Here is a 25242-nt window from a genome sequence, read left to right as displayed (position 1 = left end):
CGTTAGATTATTGTATTTTACCTTCTTATGGGAACTAAGCACATCTCTCCTCTACAAAGCAGCTCACCCATCCACGGCTTCAAGAAAAACCAAGAAAGGTAGTGGAAGCGTAGTCAACCAAATGAGACGAAAACCGTTTCTGAGGTGTCGGGCAGCAGTAACAAAGAAGAGCCATGTCCTTCACTAGGTCAGCAGCATGGGAAGCGGTGTCACCCACCCAGACCCCAGAAGCACTGCCTAGGCGTCTTTGGACAAATCCCAGCTGCTTCCTCACACCTCCTGCTTCTTAACGACTTACGACAAGGGAACAATATGAGCAACCTAATACTACAACATCTGAATTTCCATCTGCAGCGTTTGGAGCTGTACATTGTCTCAACCACGCGGACATGCAGAGAGCCTGCCGCAACTGCATGGCTGTCAGGAAAATTGCGGAGCTTGGGGCTCGTCCAGAAAAGCCAGGGACATGGCAGAAGTCACCAGTAAAGAAACATGATGTTAAATGTATTAAAAAGGATGAACTCTGTTGGTTTTAATAGGATATGCTATGGTTTTAATTCTTTCCAATTAAGGTCAGGAATACCATTAAGCATTTGTCTGACTCCTGAGCATGACCCACCACCAAACGAGCAAATTTTCTTTCCCATCCAGCCCCTCAGACACCTCTTTCATCCCTCCTATGCCACCCCAGCAGTGAGGGATGAACATCCACCCTCGAGGTGCACGAGCCCAAGACCTGGCTGGTAAACTGTCACAAGGACGACCACAGGCCTTTCCACCACAGGGACACTGCAGCCAGCACGTACCTGCACCAGTCTTCATTGCAGCAGGTGTGTTTAGAGGGGCTCCCCAAGGCTGTCCCCAAAGGGGATGCCATCACAGGTGGTGGTGGCTGTGGACAGCAGAGCTAAAGCACTGTAAACCACATTACAGAATTATTACAGGATCAATTTAATGAACATGCACTTGCCAGAAGAAGTGAACTTTTCCACTACAGGTCCTCGCTTTTGTTGCCCTTTATCATTTCCGGGTATTGTTTATATGTTTATATATTTAAAGTCACTGGCTTAGCAGCATGTATTGCAGGTCTAACATGCTGAGAAAAGCTATTTATGTCTCAACATGGCTGTCTACTATAGCTTTAGATATCTAACAACTTCAATTTGAAAGAAGTCTTACAAGGAAACCTCCAACTATTGCATCTAGAAGACCTCAAGTTAGCCTGGCCAACAGGTCTCACCACATCTTTAAGGGAAAGGCAAGTCAAAGAGCAACTGCCAGAGTACGGGCTGTAGATGGAAATTATTTTGTTTACTGCAGAAGCTAAGCAAGAAAGATCGAAAAGCAGCAGTGATCTCAAATAGTAAATTCCTGTAGTCAATAAACTGGCCGAGGAACCAATTATACTAGAAACTCTAACATTGATTAAGTAAAGGTGCATAAAGCAGAGTGTTGTAATTCTTCTGTTGTTTGCAACAACTGTGAAAGAAGAGAAAAATTAGTAATCCCATCTGACTCTGACTGATCCAGCTAACTTAAAGAGTTTTCCCTTCCCACAGTCTAGCTTTAGAAAAAGTAGCTTTTATCCTTCTGGGCTCAAAATACTTAGGGGATAACATTCACAGCACGCTCACAGCATATGAAGCAATTAACTGCTTTTGTGGGCAACTAATCATTGATGCAAAACAGATGCAAAACATGACAGTCACAAAACCTATTGAGATTTTTCATAATGCTGCAAACATTACTTTGGATATAAGGCAAGATGAAAGTAAGTGAGCAACATTTGACAGGCACAATATGTGTTTTTATTACCTCATGGGGTTTTGTGGTTCTGTGCTACAGACATGACTTTCTACTGACAATACCCTGGAATTTTTCAAAGGTAGTAATTTTTCAAAAACTGCATGGAAAAAAAACCCAAAACAGTGCAGCTGTGCAATTCAGCTATTCATAGACGCTTGACTCTGCAGCTACCACTTACCTTTCTATTAGGTGGTGTAACAGATACATATCTAGTTAAACTTGCAGTGGTGGCTCTCAACTTGTCTTAGCTTTGTTTCAGACCTCTAGAAAATCCTGTATACCTGAAAACCTGCCTGCTTTTCCCAGCATTGCCAAAAATCCCATCTTTCTTATGCTGTTACGCTTTCATGATATTACCACTATCTTTCAGTAAGACTTCTATTTTCCAAACAGCCAATCATTAATTTATTCTCATGCTACCTTCCTCTAGTAAAGAGTAGAAAGAGCCCCATTGATGAGTCAGGGCACTACAATTTTGATTCTCAACAGCTGAGAGATGCTCTTGCATGGCAGAGGACAGGTTTTATTTAAACAGCGTCTCATTTTTTCCTGTGGGCTGATGCTTAGGAACAGTTTATTTAACAACACTAGTCAGTTCACATATTTACCTTAGTTTTTTTCTATTCTTTACATCCCACATTCACAGAAGTGCAAAAGTAACTATCTGAAATCAAGAAAATGAAGTTACCTGCATAGGTACTAAATACACTATTTAGCCATTTCAAGCTAACTTGAACTATTTTCAGCATATGAAGGGCACAGCCCATATTTAAACTGTGTAAGCTTCTTTTAATCCATTTAGAGACAACTGTCCCTTGACAGATCATCACATATCTTTTTATAATTAAAGAATGCCTGCAAGTTAGCATCATAAACCGTGCATGTCGGAGAGATGTGTTTTTCAAAGGAAAGCAACAGGTGTGGGACATATTCTGTATTTGAAAAACAAAAGTGTAAATAGAGACAAGTAACATCACTTGTGGCACCCAAACAATGAAATGAGTGTTTATGAAGGAAAAAATGACACAGATTACACAGTGGACTGAGGTAGGATGGACTTGGGCATCATTGGGTCAGATAAACTGCCTGTACATTACCAGATTTTGAGCCATAGGGAATCCATAGTAGAGAGAACAGTGGAAATTATTTTTTTCCCATTCTTAACACTGGGATAACAGGAGCAAGATTACGTCAATTTTCAAAAGAAGATCTGAAATAGATGGCATTAAGCATGTCACACAATCCAGATAATATATCAAATACAACACCGCCCCCCCCCCCCCCATTTTCTGAAAAAGGGAACAAAAGTTTCACTCTCAAATACAGTCACATACTATACAAGTTCACAGGTAAGAAATGTTTTGACTTTCCAAAATGCAAGGTTTTCCATTTATCTAGATTTGGCCAGGAGCGCAGGAAGCACCACTGCTCACGCATGACTGCCAAGCAACTGCCAAATCCCAAGGCTACTTCAGATTCTGGGAAATAAACCAACAGGGCTTTAGAAACTTTTTGATCAGAAAACTTTTGGACCTGGGTCAAACGGCTATTCTTCAAGCTCGCTGTCTTTCTGGCAGTCTCATTAAAGTATTGAATTCAATGGACATTTGATTTAACACTAGCATTGGAGACTCAAAAGCAGCAGCAAGAAAGTTTTGCCTAACATTTGCAGAGAGTCAGCATCTTCTTGACTTTCTGGTTTCTTCCTATTAACACTTTTCTTTACATAACTAGTATAGAGAAGAAAAAAAAATATTGATCAGTGTCCCAAAGCATTACAAACAGTACGGTCATGCCAGCCTCAACAAGTTTTTAAATCAGGCTGTTTGTAAATTGGTAATGCAGTCAAAATCAGATCTGTGCTGCTGTATTCCTTAGGAAATTACAGTGCACACGAAGCACATCAGACTTCCAAAGTGAAGCTCCTCACGCAGAAGCGCAGGCTTCCCCTGTATTTCCTAGTTTGAGACCTTGACAGCTTTACTCTTGGTCTCCTTTTTATGACATAACTTTCTGCTGTTGAATCGGAGGCTGCTGAAGGCTTCCTCTAATAAAAACGCCACAGGGAAAACAACACACAGACAGCATGATGACAACGATGATGACAAGACTACTTTCCATCATGATGAAAGAATTTCTTCAACTTTATGTTCCAGTCCTCAAACATTCACTGGCACAAAACATGCCTCAGCAACAGGCACAAAATAATATTAGCTGTTACTACCAATTATTTTTATAGCTATGCACCAGCATGCTAGAAGAGGCTAGAGCACCCCCCGGGATTCTTGTCTCCATTTTGCTACTAGTTTGTTAAGGCATAATAATTAAGTCACATTCAATTTTCTCATCTTTAATTAATCATCCTACGCATCCTGGTTTCAACTGGGATAGAGTTAACTTTCTTCTTAGTAGCTAGTACAGTGCTGTGTTTTGGATTTAGTGTGAGAATGATGTTGATAACACTCTGATGTTTCAGTTGTTGCTAAGTAGCGCTTATCCTAAGCCAAGGACTTTTCAGTTTCCCATGCCCTGCCAGCAAGCAGGTGTGCAAGAAGCTGGGAGGGAGCAGAGCCGGGGCAGCTGACCTGAACTAGCCAAAGGGATGTTCCATACCATAGAACGTCATGCTCAGTATATAAATGGGGGGGGAGAGAGTTGGCCGGGAGGGGCGGATCGCTGCTGGAGCATCGGTCAGCAGGTGGTGAGCAATTGCATTGTGCATCACTGGTTTTTTTTCCCTTGAGTTTTATTTCTTTTTTCTTTTTTTTTTTCCTTTTTTTGTTATATTCCTTTTCATTACTACTATTATTATATTTAATTATTATTGTTTTAAGTATGATATTTTACTTTAGTTACTAAACCGTGCTTATCTCAACCCATGAGTTTTACCTTCTTTCCCAATTCTCCTCCCCATCCCACTGGGAGGGGGGAGGAGTGAAGGAGCAGCTGCGTGGTGCTTAGTTGCTGGCTAGGGTTAAACCACGACACCATGTTTAATGCTTTTAAATTAAAGTAACAAGTACAAAACAAATACCTCTGGCTACATAAATAAATGTAAAATGAAGCAATTTGTAGGAAAACAAACACACGAAGCGATCAATTAAACTACCTCTGTCATCTCAGTCATATGACAAATTTGATGTGCTTTATGCAGGCAGTAATGCTATGTATTTCTTAACAAAAATATGCCACCCAAGACACTAAAAAGATTTTGGCAATTAAGAGCCGACACCTCTCTACCTTGGGTTCGATCACTTGGACAGGAGAGCTTTGAGCGTTTCATACCCTCATACCACAAAAAATCCTGTCCAGTTGCTGGAGTAAGTTGCTGGTATATACAACTTAAAAGGGTCTCATTTTTTCAGTGAATCAAATGTAACATTTTCAGACTGCCCACACAGGCCAGGCTTGCTCAAACTCAATGACTATAGCTGGCATAAAAACAGAGTGGGCAAAATTTGAGAAGTAATTTATTACCCACTAAGAGAGGAGCAATTCTCCCAAGAAAAAAAATTAATAATTCCTCCATATCTAAACTTATCATTACCTCTTTTAACAAATGCCTTGCAGAGCCTCGATTACTGACTCCATGGAAAAGGGCCAGAGAGTTGTCCTAACACATGGAGACAGACAGTTTATCTTGACACATCCGAGTGCCCTGCCCTTCAATACTCTCGCCTACTCCCTTGTAAACTGGCTCAAGATTTGGCCAGGCATTTTTTCCCCTTTAGAGTAATGAGTAGCCAAACACAGTATACAAAGAATAGTAATCAAGCTGAAATAGAGAATTAGGTATTTCTGTAGCAGCACTGTGCATTTTGCAGATACACCTAGAGCCTGCGAGGAGGTAGCACTGCAATGTGTTAGACACCGTACACACAAACACTACACGACTTTGTTACAGCGGTGTTTGTTTTCAGACACCGAAGCAAAGCTCCTCAGGGCAAGACACTGTTCATTTGCTGTGTGAGAATGGAGTTGGATTATTTATTTAAATGCCTGTGAGTCTGCTCATACCTTCCCCTCCCTTGACAGAATATAATCAAGGACTGATTTCCTCAAATGAATGCATCCCAAATGATTCTCTGTATCCTCAAAAAAAGCATACAGATATACTCATGAGTAATATTTGGACCAGACAAATACATGTATTCTGGGTCATGGAGGAGTTTTAACAGCTGCATTGTTCTAATGCAGCTGTTCACAGTTATTGGCATGCGTTGTGAGGCACTTCTGATTACTGTGTGTTTAATCTATATATAAATGCATTATTTTGCTACTCAAAAGTTTGGTATTTAGATGGTATCTGCAAGGCTTCAAAACTGAAGTCTGCCTGTGATGCCCCAGCTGGCTATTTCAAAGTGTGCCAACAGAATTAAAATGTCACTAAAGATCATGCCACTCTCTGAGGTATCTGTATTATTTTAAGAAGTGAAGATAAACTGTGGCCAACTTCACATTGTTTCCTTAAATCTTTCACTCAGTAACTACAGACACAGCTTAAAATAAATGTGCAAGGTCAATGACACCACAATTTACATGCTAGCTAACAAGCCCCTGAACTTTCAAAAAGGTATTGGATGGGGTGCACAGGTCAAACCAGAAATGCGTAGAAAAGTTTCACCTGAGATTGTGAATGGCAAATCGCCATCAGTCATACAGGAGAACCTACACACTCTTTCAAAGGTATTAGCAAGAAAATCTGCCCTTTGAGAGCAGAGTTGGGGGGAACATTTAAATTATTTACCTGAAATACAAGAACTCACTTGAGAAAGCATTGGCTCACTGACTGCAGAAAATATTCATTACAAACAGTTGCACGCTAATTTGATCTCGCAAATTATTGTTATATGCTTGCCATTTTACTAAAAGATACTGTCCTGGCAAGCCATGGTGAGGAGTGCAACTCCACAGTCTACTACTTGAAGGCATATTTTCAGGGGGAAAAAAAGTCATGGGTCTCAGCTGCTTCCTACAACAGTTTTTAGGCATGCATTTGACTTAGAGCTAGGAAATACATTATGTGAAACTGGTCTCTGCACTGTAAACTGCGCTTCTTGGGCAATCTCTTTGGACAAAGATGAAAAGCTCAACTGTGCAGACATCTTTTCTTAATAACACATTTATGTTAAGTAGACCAGGGACCAGTATTATTTTTCTTGGGCCAACTGCCACCTCCAAGAAGAAATATCCACAAACAAGGAGAAAAATACGTTGCCGACCTGTGGAAGGCTTAAGATTTCTGCAGTCTCATGCAAAAACAAGAAAGCATTTCTTCACAGTCCAGAAAAATATTCTGCGTATTTACACAAAGCTTGGGTTGGGTACCATGGTTTGGAAACCAACAAAGTACTGCTGGCCACCTTCTAGTCTCCATATGTGATATCCCACGGTCTTCTTCGCTCCAGCAGCCACATGCACAAAGCCTGGTTTTTGGAGAGCTCTCACCAGGGCTGGTCCTTGCCTACCCAAGCCTTTCCTACAGGCTTGACCAGCCCCAGAGGTGCAGAGAGTTTGAAATGATTGCAACTACAAGAGCTCCCTAATCCCACACTGAAAGACTTCCACATCTACCGTCACAGAAATCTGATTATCTTCTGGGTCCTGCTCATTTCTGCCAGTTTCTGCCCATTTCTACCAGTTTTTCCTTTTGCCTCCCTGCCTGACCATTAGCAATCTAAAGTGACCTAAAGCAGGTAATAGTATTAGACCATTAATGGCCTATACTGTATCTTCATTTCCACTTTTTTACCTAAATTGGTAGCAGCGAAGTCTGACAGATCCTCTTTAGGAAGAGCAATTTAAACACAAAAAAAACAAACAAAAAACCCCCCAAATAAACAAACAAAAAAATCCCACTCAGATTGACAGACAGACAAAAAAGGAAAAATGCTGAAAATGTCAAGAGGTAACAATGATTTGGTGACTCATCACGAGAGGAGTCTTCCGTGGTGCTTAAGAAAAAACACAAAACCAAACAGCAGGAACATGATGCATCATGAGAAGGATCAGATGAATTCTTAGCATTTTTTAAGAATAAAATAGTTTGGGCAAATTATACAATGAATAAGGTAGCGAAGAGTAAATATCTAATATTTGCAATTACTCCAGCTCACCCTCATACTTCCTTTTGGCCTCACCCACAGTGTGCAGCTATTCATGATATCTCATCTTAACAAGACATTCTCTAGTGCTAATGCATTGGGGAAAAAAAAAAAGGGAAAAAACCCACCTCAGCCAAGAAAAATATCCATGATCAAAAATTAAAAGCGTAGCTTTAAAATAAAAATTTGCCATGAAATTACATCCTCAGACAAGCTACAGCTTTCTCCATCTCTCCTTTGCAAAGAAAGAAAAGGAAAACAAAAGGAATAGTTTCACAGTGTCCTTTATTCAGATCTTGATCAAAGATGTGCTGTGTCTGCTAATTACTGGCTTATGGCAGAAACAGTTCAGGTCCAGCCCCGCAAGTTATTATGTTTCTCCAGGAAAGCTGCTAAATGCCTCAGGCTCCATCACCTTTAACAACAGATGAAGTCCTTCTCATTAAACAGAGAATTCTTTTTTTCCTCCACATTAAGAGAAATTAAAAACTTTATAACTGTATTTTATTCCAAAATGCATCTGCTATTTCTAGCATAAAAATAAACAAACACATATAAGTTAGGAATCCATCCTCCCTACTAAGACAAGTCTACCAAATTATACCACCTTACAGTTACATAAAATGTAGTTCTGCTTTCACCAACCTTTTTTTTTCCCCTTTGAAATGATCAACAATAACATTGAATTGATATATTATTAATTTTAGCACTGGCATGCTACCTCCACTCCCCTCTATGCATTCTGCATGACAGAATCTGTAAGCGGTATTTGTTCTTTACTATTTGCAACAACTACATTGTGTGTCACTAAAATACTTAACAGCTAATGTGAGTAAGGACCACTTGTTTTTGTTAAATAAAGAAAGAAAGAAAGAAAGAAAGAAAGAAGTGACCCATAGATTTTATTCATTAGTTGAAGATATTAGTTCAGAAATTTATCTGGATCCTAAAAAAACCCCAACCCTAACAGCTTTTCACAAAAGTGGCTAGGAAGTGCAGGAAGTAATTTTCACTTACATGAGACATCTAATTCCCTTCTCTCCAGTCCTATTTCCTGCCAAAATACCTTCTCTATGATAACTGAGATTTAATATTGATTTTTTTCTGATTTGTTTTTTTTTTTTTTAATGACAGTGTTGTTTACCTGAGTTATGCTGAAACTTGATTTTGTCCCAACTTCCACATAAGCCCAAGATATCTATTCACAGCACTGTGCCACCTTAGTCTAGCCGCCCTGCCACGAGGGGAACTTCAGTCTGCCCTTGCTCCAACTCGCTCAAATTGCACTAGGAGCTTTCTGCTCCAGGAAAGCTCCCTTCAGCCAAGTGTAAGAGACACAAAAATCCCACAACTGTACTCTCTTTATAATTAAGTTATTCAACATTGCTCCTTTGTAGGCAGCTGCAAGAGGTGCAACACAAAAATATTAGTCCCAGCGTTCACTTAATTATCACGTTAATGGGGTGGTCTCTGATGGGTTAACAGGACTTTGTGGAAAATGACTGACTTGTTGAGCCATCACCTTCCTTCCAAAACTTGGAAAGAAGATAACTAACTGGCAACTCTTTTGACCAAGGGATTCCAAGATCACTATCGACAGCAGGCACACTTATAAATTTCAGTACTTGAGAGGCCTTGAATGGAAAATATTACACATTTTTGTACTTGCAAAAACTGTTATACGCTATACTTAGCCCGGTACGTGTATTTTAGTGACTCCATGTGTCAGTGAAACATACAGTCTGCTCATGTGGAGTGGCTTTGTATGTAAAGGAAAAATAATCTGTTAGTAATCGAGAAGCGTTAGTTATCTCTGAAGTCACTGTGCTCATTAAAACTTTGGCTTCCTAAACTCTGTAATACATTTTAAGAATGTATTCTACATTCCATTTTTTGCATAGAAGCTTAGTAGGTAGAAAGGATACTATATGATCAATAGACTAAATACCCTGGGTTTGGTCGTCTTCCCTCCAAAAGACATTAAGTGAGCGTTAAAAGTCCCCTCTGCTGAAGCTCACATTATTTCCATAAATCATTCCCTTCTGCCACGAAGTTCTCTCTTGTACAGCAGCAATTAGTCACAGCTTAAACGCAAACAACAGACTAGGCCAAAAAAAGCAAGCCCCCCCAAACAATTGCCACTCACAAAACCCATTTAATTGCCCGGTGAAAACTTCATTCCAAACAAAAAGCAACATCAAATACCAGCTTCAAAACAGCCTCACCTGCTGACATAAATTCTCTATAAAGTGTGTGTGTGTCTCAGACAATGGCTTATAACCTCTGAAATTTCACCTTTTTTTTTTTTATTTTGGAAGATTTTGTGCTCAGCCACACCCACATAAAAATAACTTATCAAATCTTCACGGGTTTGTTTGTTTGGTTTGTTTTTTTTAAGTAGTATTTTAATTGTATCTTGATAAGAATTAGAAATGTTAGGAAATTAAAGCTTGCCAAAACTGTGGGGGAAAATAGCAGACATTATAAGCTTAAAAGTTCTAAGGCATTAAGAGGAATATTGAAGAACACAAAATATGAAAGCATATAAATCTGTTGTGAATTTAAATGTAAGAGAAGTTGAAATCACTTGCAAATTTCATTTTAACAGTCAGACTCCACTTAGCTTACACAGTCCACAAGAATGCTGGAAAAAAGCTAAAGCCTAAACTTGCGCCAATGTTTCACAAAGCATGCACTTGATGTAACAAAGTGTTTGGTGCAATTAAGCCTACACTGAGAAAATAAGCAAGAATAACAATCATTTACTCAGTTTATAAGAGAAGTAGATATCATTAAGTAAAAATAAATAAATAAATAAATAAATAAATCCAGGTTCAGTTCTGGTGCAAGTGGGCACAACTCCTCCAGTGTAGCTACATGAGTTCCATTTTGAGCGTCTAAGGCAAGTGACCAAATTTGCCCAAATTTTTAAGTGGGCAAATTACTACCCAAAGTGTTCTTGATATATTTGCAATAACTTTTTTTTTTTCCCCATTTCATCCACATAAATTTATTGCTACTGGTTTTGTTTTTAAAGCCTCATGGATCAGAAGCAAAGGCAAGTCTTTGTCATCTTACATTTTTGCAGAAGAGACGGACATTCAGTGATATGAGCCAACACTAACATCTCTGTGCTGAGGATGTGCCACATCATTTTCACTGTTTTTTTCCCCTGTGTTTGCTATTTCTTTTCCTCCTTCTGCTAAAAGTTACACTATGTTTCCTTAAAAGCTTCCTCATTCTTTGAAGCATAATATTCTTTCTGACAATTTTTTCCCTCATGCTCTGCCTCCTCTGCTCTCATCTTTATAGTCTATATCTAGATTCCCACTTCTCACTTCCCTTGTATTGATTAGTTGCCTCAGGGTTGGGGAGAGCAAGGATCTGACATCTCCAACAGCAGCCGGTGGCGTCAGGTCATGTGCCACAGAGGAGGATTGTGGAGCAAACACCGAACAAATGCAGTGGGTTAAAAGGGCAGTTCAAAACCTTTATAAAGTTGAGGTAGGGTCTCTCAAACCTCCTTAATCAACACAGGAAGGAAGGCAAATTTTTCTTTTCGAGCACTTTTTGGGCAGAGGCTCAAACACAGAAGGGCTCCACCAGAAGCACCACAAGGTCAGGAAGAAAGCATGTCCTCTGGGGCTCTACCCGAGCTGGGAACCAAAGTCCTTTCAAGACCAGAAATTGCTGTATCTCCATGAATGAAAGAGTGTGCATGTGAGCAACTGCGAAGTACTTTTTTTTTTTTTTTTTCTGGTGGGAATAAGGATTCAGCTGTGACTAAACTGAAGTGTCAGATGAATCCTCAAGACTTCCTATCTCAAGTCTCGAACCACAAAGTTGACAAAGGCTCAGATCTGGTGCAGACTCTGCCAAAAGCAGAAAAGGTGCATAGAAGTGGATAAAGAAAATTGACAATTTGTTTCTGAACAACTCGCCGTGCATTAGGTGAAAGTGGGGATACACTGTACACAAAGCTAGAGGAAAGCGCAATTAAAAAAAAAAAAATCAATGTGAGAAAATACTTTCCATCTGCACACAGCACGAACACCTTGATATTGTTAGCCTGTCTGCGACGAAAGTCATGCTGATAGATATATGAAACAACGCCCATAAGACCCCATTTTAATTATTAGTTACAAGTGTTTATGATAATCAAACCCATATCTCTTGTGTAAGCACCCAGGTTTTCACCACGCAGGGGTTACAAAGGCATGGTTTATTTCTCACCCCCCCTCCTCTGCTGAATCATCAGATACCAGCCACAACGGGTCTGAATACCAGACTAACAGGTTCACTGATCCAATACACTCCCCTAAGACAAAGCCATCCCTACAGTTTTTCAGTTCTCTTATTACTTCTCAGGCTTAGTGTTCAGACCAGAACATGTCCCCTGAAACACATCCTATTCAGTGTCAGGCCAAAACACGCCCCATTGGAAAATGTGAAGCAGTGGTGGGGATGTAAAAATCAATACATACACAGCTCTTTGTCATTCAACTACTAGAAGTAAAATACAGCTTCACCTAATATTGAACTAACAGCATTAAAAGATTAAACACTCAGGACTATTTTACAGGGCAGTGAAACTCTACAGTGTGTTTTGCACCAGAGCATCCAAGAGCACACCTTTCTTCGCATTTTATTTTGTTGCAGGAAACTTCTTTTCAGGAAGTGAAACCTGTGTGCACTCCAAAACCTAAATATTATTTAACAGTTCAAAGCAGATTTACATCACCAAAATGTAAAAATAAGTGCAACAATCAGTATTTGCCTACGGGGCTCTTAACAACAAGAGAATATTTAGGGGCAGAACACAGACACTTTAGTTCACAAGGAACTAAACAAACATGACTGGTAATAGTCATCCCTGATTTAATGGTCATCATGATACTTTATTTTTCTTAGTATCTTCTATTGAAGTCCTCAGAGCCTCAACAGCTATCAAGTAAGATCAGATCTGACTGTGTGAAAGGCAGATAAAGGTTATCTGCATAAGAAAAAGAGGAAACTTCTAGTTTTAGGAAATAAAACATTAAAGCCAAACCAAGTCTGCTGCAAATCAAGAAATGGAACTAGAAATCATGAATTTAAAACCTACTAAATCAGTTCTGACAAATAAAGTAACACCTGAAATAGCAAGATCACTAATGGAAAACATTTTGCAACTAATATAGCATCTTAAAAAACCCTGTAATTAGCTGCCGCACACAGTAGGCAATATTACTAGAGAAACAAAAAAATGTTTTGCTATATTATGCTGTAGTGCTTATGGAGTACCAGTGACTGTCACCATGAATACCGCAGAAGTCCATTAGAAAATAAGGAAAGGAAAGCCAGGATTGCATCAAAGGCCTCCTGGGGAATAATACTCCATGAAGATCACTTCAAATGAAACAAAATGTAACAAAATCTTAAGAATATCACTTTTCTGATGGCTTGCTCATTAAAGAACTCACTAAAGGGAAAAAAAAAAAAAACACTACACTCCCCTCTGAGGATTATTTATAAATGGGAGGAAAACAGTTACCAAAAGAGCTTCCTGAAGCACAGTTATGAACCTTTTCCTCAGAATAACTCAAAAGCAGGACTTAACCAGGAAATCCCACTAAGAGCAAACAACACTGCTTGCCTATCCGCCATCAAAATCTGAACTATTCAATGGCTCGATTTCTGCCTTTTCCTGAAACAAACCCAACCTAAACCCAAAAACCAACCCCCCACCCCCTCCAAAAAAAAAAACCCAACATGCCTTTCAGCATCACCCGGGTGAGGAGAAGAGAGAAGGAAAAATAAAAATCGCATGGAGCAAACTTCTACGGCCACTACAGGTCTTGAAAATGGTGGTGTAACCCAAAGCACCTGGAATATAATGACTACAGAAAGGCTGCTTTGGTATTGTACCTTCAGCTGAGAGTAAACACTTTCCCCTCATGTAGGAAGTTGGCACTTCTACCTGTTAAATAGAAGCTTTGTTGCACATCACGTAGATATCAATAGTCAGCAAAATTAACTCCTGTGGTTTTCAAGAGATTTTTTAGACTTCCATAATGAAGATTAGCTTAGTTTTGTTCCTGCATTCCTAAAATACATACATTTAATGTTTTCAAAATAAATTTAATCTACTAGTTAGAAGCATCTGTGCTGTTAAAGATCGCCTAGGAAGAGTTGCGCCTCTTCAAAGCGGGGATGTTTGAACATGTATTGCATGTTCTGCTTCCACCCTTCAATAGCAATGAAAAGGCTTTTCAACACTGGGAATGTAAATCAACTTAAAAGACAAGCAAAACTAACTTGAGGAGTTTGCAACCTGCAGATTACTGTTAGGCAATGGTCAGACTCCTAGTAACACTAGTTATCACCGCAATCAACCTAGACATATTTTCTGTATTAAATTTCAGCTTGCAAATGTTAGTTCTTGCTTACAGTAAGAGCATATAAATTGAACCATGCAGAGTACATTAGATGATTCCCTGCTGCCCACAAAGATACTCCCTCAACTCAGCTTTTTTGAATTCTGAAAGACAGGAGAAAGCTATTGGTATTGCAGAAAGTTATTTTAAATCAGAAGCAGTAGTTTTTTACCCACTAGGCAGAGCACTGCAAACTGGTCCTCACCTCGTGTACTGAGGCATACTGGCCATCGAGCACATGCTGAGATCAAGTAAGATGATCTAATTTCCAGATATTTCCTACGGAAGTACACTGTTTCAGGTAAAATATATTTGAATAAATCATCAGTTTGTTCCTGTCTTCACAGACAGAAATCAATTGTGTCAGATCTCAGCTAGAATACAGATTAGTTTTAGTTTAGTTTTAAAATAGAGTGAAAATAGGCTTCTAAACTACTGTACATGTAAACATCAAGCCAAAACTATCACCTTTCTAATGATCTGCTTACGTAAAACCACTTTTGAAACTCGTATAATCTTTTGCACTGTATATTTTTTGCTTCAGCAATTGAATCTTTGTTTTAAAAAAGTCTCATATCATTGTACATCAGAGTGGTTTAATCCCTATAGTGGAATTATAATGGAAGGCAATTATTTTCATACCTATCTTAAATGTAGGAATTAAAGAATATAGTCCATATAATAACAACAGGTGATAAACATTTATTCTTTGGCTAGTCCCAACATATCTGAAAGATATGCATGGTTTTGGATCTTACAGCAAATATCTATAGGGCCAGCAAAATCACTTTCATCACTTAAAAAAAAAAAAAAAACAAACCAAAAAAACCCACCAACTTTACTTCCCTGTCTGAAAACAAGCAATTTTTTTAAAAAACAAATTAAGAGACAAAGTTCAGAATTAGATTTTACTATATTTGTCAGATGTCTGTGCTATGCCACAACTTGTACAAAGCAAAGGTACATACATTTCTCACTGGTTAAGGAAAAAAAGCAAGACGACTGGTTAAGGCCCTTTAGTTACCACTTGATCCATTGCAAACAGGTGGGAACTTCTGGGATCCAACACTTTCTCCCTCCCTTTTCAGTGAGGGACTCTCAGATTACACAGGACTTGCAAACCTCCTCCCACAAGCATTCACTACTACCCTTCAAATAGTGATGCCCCAACTTATTTCCCACCCAGCTGCTTATAAGGCTCTGCTGATTATAACATCTGAGCTATCCTCCCAAGCAGCCTCTCAACTGACCAACCCTTATTCCGTCGAGGATTTCAACTATAAGGGTAGGAATCCTGAAAATTTATCCCAAATTGAACTTACAGGCTCCCAGCTTGTGAGAGGCAATTACTTGATAATGGCCTCCTTATTTTCATACAAATGAATGTGGAGTTTTGAAATATCTTCCTAATCTGACTGCCCTCTGGTTCAGCCCACCGTCATACAGTATGTAGACAAAACCCCTAAAGCATAATGGTGAATTCACTGCAATTGCTGCAACTCAGAGGTGACATTTTGCATTTTCCTGGGGGCAAACAAACTAAAAATAAATAATAATAATAAAAAAAACATTATGTGTTTCTTATTCAATCCTCACTGAATTAAATATTTAATTCCACGGCTGCTCCTTTGCTTCGTTTTCTTTGCCTTTTTTTTTTTTTTCCTGTGGTGGTATTAATGATTGGGGGGGGAGGGGGGGTGATGTAACTGAAATTAAAGTAAAAAATATCTTTAAAGTTGAAGGAAACACTTTGACGTTCAGTAAATAATGATCCACCTTTGGCACCTGCCATTGTCCACCATCTACATTTACTACTGTATTTATGTTCCTATGCTACATACTGTATCAACCTCAAGAAACTGAACGGCCTTTACAAACCCTGATCTTTTGCTGCTCTAAAGATCCCCAGGAAGGCTCTAACGGTACACAACATGAGGAAGGCTGCTATTGCTTAACTAGCCCTCACTCCCACCCATTTTCCTGGCAGATGGGTACATATGATCCTGCAAGAGTCACTGGTCTCCATTTTTACCCTGCAACCTTCCATTTTCATCCCAGCAACTCTCCTTTGAACTTCCAGGCAAGTCTTTAGTTTGTCAGGTTCACTTAGCTGCAGCATGTTTTGTGGCTCACCTAATTGCTAGCTGACGTGCAGCAAAGTGCTGCGCACAACAAAAGATTTCAAATTCCAGCTGGAAGCAAGAGCTGTACCTTTCCATTTATTTAGTTTGTGGGCAGCCTTTCCAAAGGCATGGCTTAGCTAGTAAAACCTGTTCAGCTGCTAAATTAGGAGCAAAAGCTTTCTACCTTGCCTCCAATTAAAGAAAAGTGCATATACTTATACACCAAGACACCTTTGTATGCAAAGAAGAAATGAGCATCATTCATTAGCTTTGAATTCTTTGGACAATGTTTTACCCAACGCCGCTTAATTTCAAAACCAGATAAAACAGGAGGACTTAAGATGACTCAGTTGCTTGCACTGCAGTGTACAGCATAAAAAGCCACACACAACCCCCCTTTGAGCTTTAGAAAAGCTTCTGTTAAGATGCAAGGGTATGACCCTGGAAGGCTTCAGGTCAGCTGTCACCTGCACCTTAGGCACACACCAGCAGCTGCAGTCCCAGTTGCGGTCTGGGAAGGCACCAGCCCATGCTTTGAGAAGAGAAGGAAGTCTTCACTAAGACGCCACCAGCAGAGCTGAGAGAGGTGAAAACCGCCGGGCTCTAGACCAGCAACACCTCACCTCCCAAATCCTGAAGCTGGCGTTTACAGAGCTCACAAGAATTTGAAGAGCCTGCCCAGAGTTTATGCAATTTACTTCAAAGAAACACCGGCTTGGAAATGGATTCTGCAAATTTACAGATTAAAAGCGGCTTTCTCAGCAGCACCCCGTTACTGTACATCACACAGCAGCGTGGGCCTGGAAATAACCTGACCTGCAGGACCAAAAGGTCAGGCTGACAGAAACACTTGGTGATTTTCGTGCCATGACACACACAACCTCAGATCACCTCCTCCTCAATGAGCTACGTATCGAACATCTTTGTCGGCCGCCGTTCACCAGCCCCGCGCCACGAAGCAAACCCCAAAGCAGGCAGGATGAGGGTCTGACAGGCCGGGCAGCCCCACGCCAGATGCACACGCGGTCCTTTACACTTCCATAATGAAAATAGTTCCCAAGACCAGTGCCAGCAGCCTACACAAATGCTCACGTCCACCTGCCTTCCAGGCTGACCCCCCCATTACAGCCCCACTGGCACGGCTCTCCTTCCCTTCCATCCCCTCAACAAAAATTTCTGAAAACACCTGAGTTGAGTGCTGCAGAAATAGAGAACTCAGAGATCACGAGAGGGACTACAGAACAAGTCACCAGATGCTTTTAACCAATAAACTCTGAGGAACATATTACTTTTTTCGCCTTACTACTTTTCTTGCCTGGTCACGCAAGCTCTCTTCTGCAGCCCTAACTGATATATTTTTCTTTTTAACGGAGGCTCTTTTACTACCACATTTTCCTATTTCTGCATACTTAGCTTTGTAACCTGAATGCTTCTTTGGAAACACGCAATTCCATAAAAATAATACAATAAAACAAAACAAAAGAGACTCGGGAATTTTAATACGTGGAGCAAGGCAGCTCCATACCTGCATCATTAAGCCGGTTAGATTCATTCCCCAAACCTCTACTGCTTTGAGCTTACAGGCTACTGAAAACTTTGACAACTGATTCTTTTTTTCTAAAAAAAGTTCACTGGAGAGCTTTAAGGCTTCAAGTCGCTGAAATGCTGGCATTTGGCAGGGAGGAGGCCATGACTGTTTAAGATCAGCAACAGATCAGAAATAGGTAAGCATTTTCTACCGAAACTTTCAGAAAAGTCTGTGGTCAATAACAGAAAGTTCAACAGGAATGTTTAAAGTCTCACAGGGCTATATGGGGCTCCACCGAGTGCGCTACCTGGAATAATCACCACCTCAAAGCTTAGTGATATGGCTAGATAAGAGAAGTGAACCTCTGTTTGGGAGGCACTATTTTTCAGTCAGTTTATTTTCAGGCATAATTATTGAAAACTAATACTAATGATTGAGGATAACAATCTAGGATTGAGGAATAAGTAGCCTAAGGTTTTGACTAGCAGCTAAACTATAAATATACAGTTTGTTTATATATTCCTAGCCACATGACCTCTACTGAGTTTTTAATTTTTCTGTCTCAACTCTCTCAATTAAAAAGGGATAATGGTGCTTATTTCCTTAATCATCCAACACTCAGTTTTGACTGAGAGTTATGCAAGAATTAATACTACAGAAAAAAGCATTCCAGCAAAAAATGGTTTTCATATTTAAAAAAAATTACTCAGAAGTTGTGATGCTTTCAATCAGTTTATTGCCTCTGTTCAACTGGCACAGGACAATCAACCTTCTTCTATACGCTAAAAAAGGAAATCACTGAAGAACAAAACTAAAGTCAAAATGCCTGTGTAAGGTGTCCTGGTTTCGGCTGGGATAGAGTTAACTTTCTTCTTAGTAGCTGGTATAGTGTTATGTTTTGGATTTAGTGTGAGAATAATGTTGATAACACACTGATGTTTTAGTTGTTGCTAAGTAGCACTTATCTTAAGCCAAGGACTTTTCAGTCTCCCATGCCCTGCCAGCAAGCAGGTGTGCAAGAAGCTGGGAGGGAGCAGAGCCAGGGCAGCTGACCCCAACTAGCCAAAGAGATATTCCATACCATAGAACATCATGCCCAGTATATAAACAGGGGGGAGTTGGCCGGGAGGGGTGGATTGCTGCTTGGGCATCGGTCAGTGGGTGGTGAGCAACTGCATTGTGCATCACTGGGGGTTTTCTTGGGTGTTATTTCTCTCTCTTTTTTTTTGTTATCTTCCTTTTCATTACTATTGTCTTTTATTATTATTATTATTGTTAGTATTATATTTTATTTTACTTTAGTTATTAAATTGTTCTTATCTCAACCCATGAGTTTTACTTCTTTTTTCCCGATCCTCCTCCCCATCCCACTGGGGGGGGGAGGAGTGAGCGAGTGGCTGTGTGGTGCTTAGTTGCTGGCTGGGGTTAAACCACAACAGTAAAGGAAATGATGATGACTAGTAAACCAAAGTTGGAGAAAAATAAGACTTCCGAATGCATTCTTATCATAGCTTTCTTAAAGCTCATCCTTATATGGTTTATGGAAACAAAATATCCACCCCAAGGAACCCATGACTCATAAACCTGAAAGCATGAGTTTTAACCATCATCTAAAGTGAAGCCTGTATTGTTAAACAGTTTGAAATACTTTCTATACTTGTATTCTTCTGCTTGCTCCTCTTCTTTTATTTTATTATAATAGCCTCTCCTGCCATTTGATTTAGCGGTTATACTATTTTCTCACCTTTCTATGGAGACAATTTAAACTTTTAAACTTTAGGACTTCAGATCCCCCTGTAACAGTGACTAAGGCTGGCTCTTGAGATCCATGGTGCCATTCCCCACACTGCTGGTTTTTATTTTTGAGAAATTAAATAGATTACAGCTAACCTACACTAAGGGAATATTTCAACATTTGAGGAGCAAAGGACTCAAGTCTCTTAAAACCTGGTCTACATCAAGGTGCCTCACTTCCCCATCTTCAAAATGGGAACAAGAGCACCCATTTTGTCCATATAGTTTGTCAGAACACATATTCCTCACACAGCAAAACGCTCTTCCTCCTGTGCATTTCCAAAGCAGAGCAGGACTCTCAACGCAATAAATGGTAATATCATTATATTGTTTTCTAATAAAAGCAAGACTGGGAACAATAAAAATAGTAAGTAAAAAGCATACTGAGCTAGTCTTACTGCAGAAAAGCCTTTCTGAATTGGATAACTTGAAAAATGACCTTAGAAAATAGAAATCAAATGATCTATAATATTTTTCCCTATTACCCCACCTCAGATTATGAGAATTTCAGCTGTTCTTAAGCTAGAAGTCTAGACTTCATGTTTCCTGAAAGAAAAACCAAAAAGATGAGGGAGAACAGTATGATAAAGATTTATACTCAGGCAGGCAGATAAAATAAGTGTCACGGTTTTTAACACTTGAGTTTACCAACTGCAGAACCCAGCCTTAAGGCTCACCTGAATTTTGGCTCTGAGTCCTGTCAACATGGACATCAAAAATACCCAGCAGGCTCTAGCCTCACCTGTGACACTTGGGCAACCCTGTGCTTTTACAAGGTTTAGGGGAAAAAAAGCAAAACCCATAGCCATCACTGAAATTCATCTATTGCTTTGTAATACCCATGTTCATTTGTGAAAATCCATTAAGTCATCCATTGAAGAGCTGGAAGCAGAACGGTAGTAACTGCTCACTGCCAACCTCCTGTACCCAAAAAGATTTCTGAAGCACCACAATATAGCGACAGAGGTAAACAACCTTGAGAATCCTCCTTTCTCTTCCCAAGCTGAGTGATCCCAATGCCTTTTGTCCTAAATGACTAAATTCATAGGGAGAAGTGAAAGAAATTCCTTTACAAAGCACACTATAGCTGTGCAGATCTGTTTTACAAAATAGAGAGGTGAGTTCTATATTAGAAAAGCAACAAGAAAAAACCACTTTCCAGGCTTTTCTGTATTATTTTTATCCCTGTATTGCTCACTGACACTTTTTCCAGAAGTTTCATGGGTATCATGATCTCATGCAACAGTAGAAAGACACAATTCTTTATCTTTTTCACTTCCAAAGAATCATTAAGGCAGGAGTCTGGAGAAACAGTCCCCAAAAATTATTAAAAAATAAGTGGTGGCTCTTAGCTGTTCAGCAACTTACAGATTTATTTATGCAAGTCCATGCTAAGTTACTGAACTTGAAAATATATGCAAAAGCAAGCATCTGGTTTCCATCTGTCCTCATGGGAACCAGGAAAGGGCTTTAACTGAAAATAAAATATTGGGGTGCAGAAGAGCAAGATCTTGGGGAGGGAGGGATGCATACAAAGAAAAATTCCCTATGGAAAAAAAAGCCACCATTATCAAGAAGCTAAAATGAAAATGTTACAAAAATGAAAAAGAAAAAAGAAACACACATCCCACATTTTTGAGCCATTTCTAATATGACAAATGAGCAAATAATATGCCAAAATTAGAATTTTATTTCACAATTTAAAAAATAACCTTCATACTAAACAGCGAGACTTGTTTACAGAACTAAAGTCATATACCTGCAACTACTTGCCAACATATGCAAGTGTTAGGCACCTACTACTGTACAGGGCTGGCAAGCACAATTTCATCTATTTGTATTTAAGCAATCCCCAAGCAAAGTGGACTTGCAATTGTGACAGCTGCAATTCCACTTCCTTTCGGGGCAGAGAACAATTCCATATTTAAAAAACCAAGCTGCAATATTGACTTACACAGGAAAAAAAGGGAGCTTTTATTCTCCTTTCAAATATTTTGCCAACATTCATTTACAAGTTACAAAACATCTAAATTGGTTTTCCACAAGAGGTACCTGCACATCTGCCTCCATAAATATACTGCTTTAAACCTGTAAGTAAAGTTTTTGAAGGCATTGCTTTAAATATCCCTTCCAACCTCCCAGGCAAGCTACTTCTTGCCCCTTATTTGGTTTCTCTTAATTTTTTTTTTCCACTTTGCACATGAAAAATAGAGGAAGTCAAGTGAAAACCTCACCAGCAGTATAAAAGCATATCAAGTTAAAATATTTATAATAAGGAAGCTGATCATAAAGAATTTCCTCTCTTGCCTTTGCCATGTAGACTCACGAAGTCTCCTTTGTAGCTTTTAAAAGACAAGCTGTCACCATGCCCCGGCCACTGTGCAAACTGGGATGCTGGAGCCCATCAACTTCAGATGGGACCCACTCGGGTTCACTGGCCTACTAATCCCTAGGGTGTACCACTGCTTTTCTACCAACTATCATTTTGATCCTCACAACACACACAAAAAAGCCCCTAAAAAGCCAGAGCAAGACCCTGTTTCTTTTTCAAATAACTACTGATTATTTTGGTTAGTCCCTCCCTAGCAAACAGCACAGCCAGCCTCGTCTGTGACATGCCATGAGGCTGGTGGTGTACCCAGCAATTTTTCCCCATATTGCCATTATCTTCACATTACACTTAAGTCTGTACCACTATATTAATTTCCACATATTCCACGTGAATCTGTGTCAAATTATAACTGATCAAGAGTAAAGCAGACATCCACAGATGAGTGCACAGTACTACTTACAATTTATCGTGAATAAAGGTCACTCGGTGCTACCACCAAAAATGTACCAAACTGGACTTACAAAATATATTCTGGTTCCTATGACTAATTTGATCAAACTGAGTTCTTTCACATCTTTCATAAAACATGAAATGGACATGCTCACAGTGCAAAAGCCATTAGCTCAAGCCATAATGCTCTTCCAATTTGCTTGGACCTCAAAGTAACATCACTAACCAGTTGATCATTGTGTTCCTTTAAAGCAGCAGCAGCAAACTAGGGCAGTATCTAAGTATTTATATACTCTTTCAAGACTAACCTCAACATTCTTGCATTGTAGTTCAAACTATCAGTAGTCTATGTAGAAGTAGATAAAAGCTCAGAGAAGTGTAAAAATCCCTAAAGATAATTAAAAGCAGTAAAACCAAAATAAGGTGTGTTTGAGATTTTCCTATCTATGGCACCAACTCATATTTTGAAGGCCAACATTGTTTCACATGGAGAGCATCTCTTTAATCTTGCATGTGAACAATAACAGCTCAAAGTATTTTATTTAGTTTGGTTTTGTTTTGGGAGAAGAGGCAGGAACAGAAGAATATTATTATGGAGATCCCTCAATATTAAAATGGCTTATCTTGCCACCCTGTTTATACTCTCAAGCCGTCCGTCCCATGGGCAGCCAGCATCTGCAGTTAGCATGAGCCAGTCTGACTCCAAGAAGCACTTTCTTCCAGGCTATAAAGAACAAATAAACAACCAAAGCAAATCTCCTGCTAAACAGCAATCAGAGTAAGGACGTTTTCACAGGCAGAGGAGCCGGGAGAGCACTGTCTACAGCTTCGGTTTCATGGGATCCAGGCAGAATTCAAAACAGCTGAGACCATGGGACTGCAGACCGGCAGAGCCGCAGGAAAGGACATCTGTCCCACACCCAGATGCTGGGACCGCGGCTATTCCTTTGATCTCTGCTAGTCTGATCCTGACTTAGCCTTCAGCTGTCAGGTAGCCGACGCTGATGAGTCAGATGCTACACTGGGTAGGAAGGGTGAGAACAGGAGAGGACCAGGCTAACTCATGATTAATTTGATTTTCAAACCACTCATCCCCGCACCCAACCAGAAGCAGCCTCAGACAAGTTATTGCCTGACTGAGACACACCTGCTATTCCTTTCCTATATCTGATATTAACCCTGCCCATCAATTTATGGTGACGGGAGAAAGCGGGCCAAACCCCGATGCTCCCAGCTGCCTGCTGGAGTGACTCAGTGGGCTCCTAGAAAGTGCATTTCTAAACAACCTGCCTGCCTCATTGGGAGACAGAAAAGCAAGTGACACACTAGATACAATGTGTGATTCTCCTGATGAGCTGGTATAATACCTCTGTTTCATCAAGAAACTTTTAATGCCACCTTTACGAGTTTCACTCGAGAAGATGCCCTAGGCATGAACCACGCCACAAGATACTCCTTTCCTCAGAGACTGAGCAAAGGGAACCCTTCTTAAGGGTAGCTAAGGACCAAAGTACAGAAGGACAACAGGAAAAACAGGAAACAACAAGCAGGGCTGAACTGCAGCCTCTTAGAAAATAAAGCACTCACACAACTGTTCAACTACACGCCCCTTAAGGTTGGGAACAAGCACCACCACCCTGGAGAGCTGGACGTTTGTCAGACCTATAGTCACGTCATCTCTTTTATTCTTATACCGATGAACTCTCAGAGAGAGGTGGTCCTTTCGTTAAGGGCAGGATAATTTGCCAGAAAAGGGAGTAACTGGTGAAGAGATACTGTTATGGGCCTCAACCAACACTCATCGAGGAACTTTGCACTGCTGAAGGCAGGCATGAACAGCAATCACGTGGTGCAACTGCTGTTGTTTTCTTTGATAACAAGAAAAGATGGTTCTCATTATATGATGGCTTCAGAGGCCAACCCTCCTCCAAGACGCTCACTCACATCATTAAATAAAATAGCACTCTTCTAATAAAAGCCAATATTTAGTCCTGGGAGACTTTTGAGAGCTCGAAGGAATTTCTTGCTTGTGCTGCTGCTCTTCCTGCTTCGGTTCCAATACACGTGAGCATCCTGCTCTCTTCTTCCAACCCCTCCCAAAACATAGTCCCAGGCTAACAGAGGTATGCTGAGATTCAATAAACGGTACGTTTCAGGAATGAGACTGGACCAAGCTGTAACTTCCATAGTAAACGCTGCGATTAGCAAAGGGAGGCTGCTACTTTGTGAAACAGGAGTATCACTTCAGGAAACCTCTCTCCCTGACTCTGAGCTGCAGTATTTTCATCCACATAACTCAGGCGTTAACTGTTTAAAATCCATCATTCTGTTCGCCAATAAAAATGACGATGTAGGACTTGACCCAAAAAAGAAGTGCCCCTAGTCAGTCAGGGGAGGAGGAGGGAAACAGAGCCTGGATATGACCTGTTTTTAATTAAACAAGTGTTAACAAAACTGAAGCTCAAAAGGAAGAGGAACTAGACTTCATTCAATGTAGAGCAGGAGACAGAAGGCTGGAAAAGGTCTTTGTCAACTCACATAATTAACATCTAATAAGTTTTCTAAAATGCTGTAAATCAAGACACATTTCAGGCTACAGCAGCATATCTTTCAATCATGGCCACTCAACTCCATACACTTTGCCAAACCACTTACATGTTTTTATCCTCCAAATAACTGTTACAACGAT

At 39.9% G+C, this 25242-nt stretch overlaps 1 protein-coding gene across 6 annotated transcripts in view; it reads right to left on the bottom strand.

The window, feature by feature from the left end:
- The window catches only part of PDLIM5 (PDZ and LIM domain 5), a 135081-nt gene that overhangs the window by 68227 nt on the left and 41612 nt on the right, over window positions 1-25242 (bottom strand). The window lies entirely within an intron of this gene.

The sequence above is a fragment of the Gymnogyps californianus genome, chromosome 4 (assembly GCF_018139145.2).
Source record: "Gymnogyps californianus isolate 813 chromosome 4, ASM1813914v2, whole genome shotgun sequence".
In the NCBI taxonomy this organism is placed as follows: domain Eukaryota; kingdom Metazoa; phylum Chordata; class Aves; order Accipitriformes; family Cathartidae; genus Gymnogyps; species Gymnogyps californianus.
This window is presented reverse-complemented; position numbering and strand designations above follow the sequence as displayed.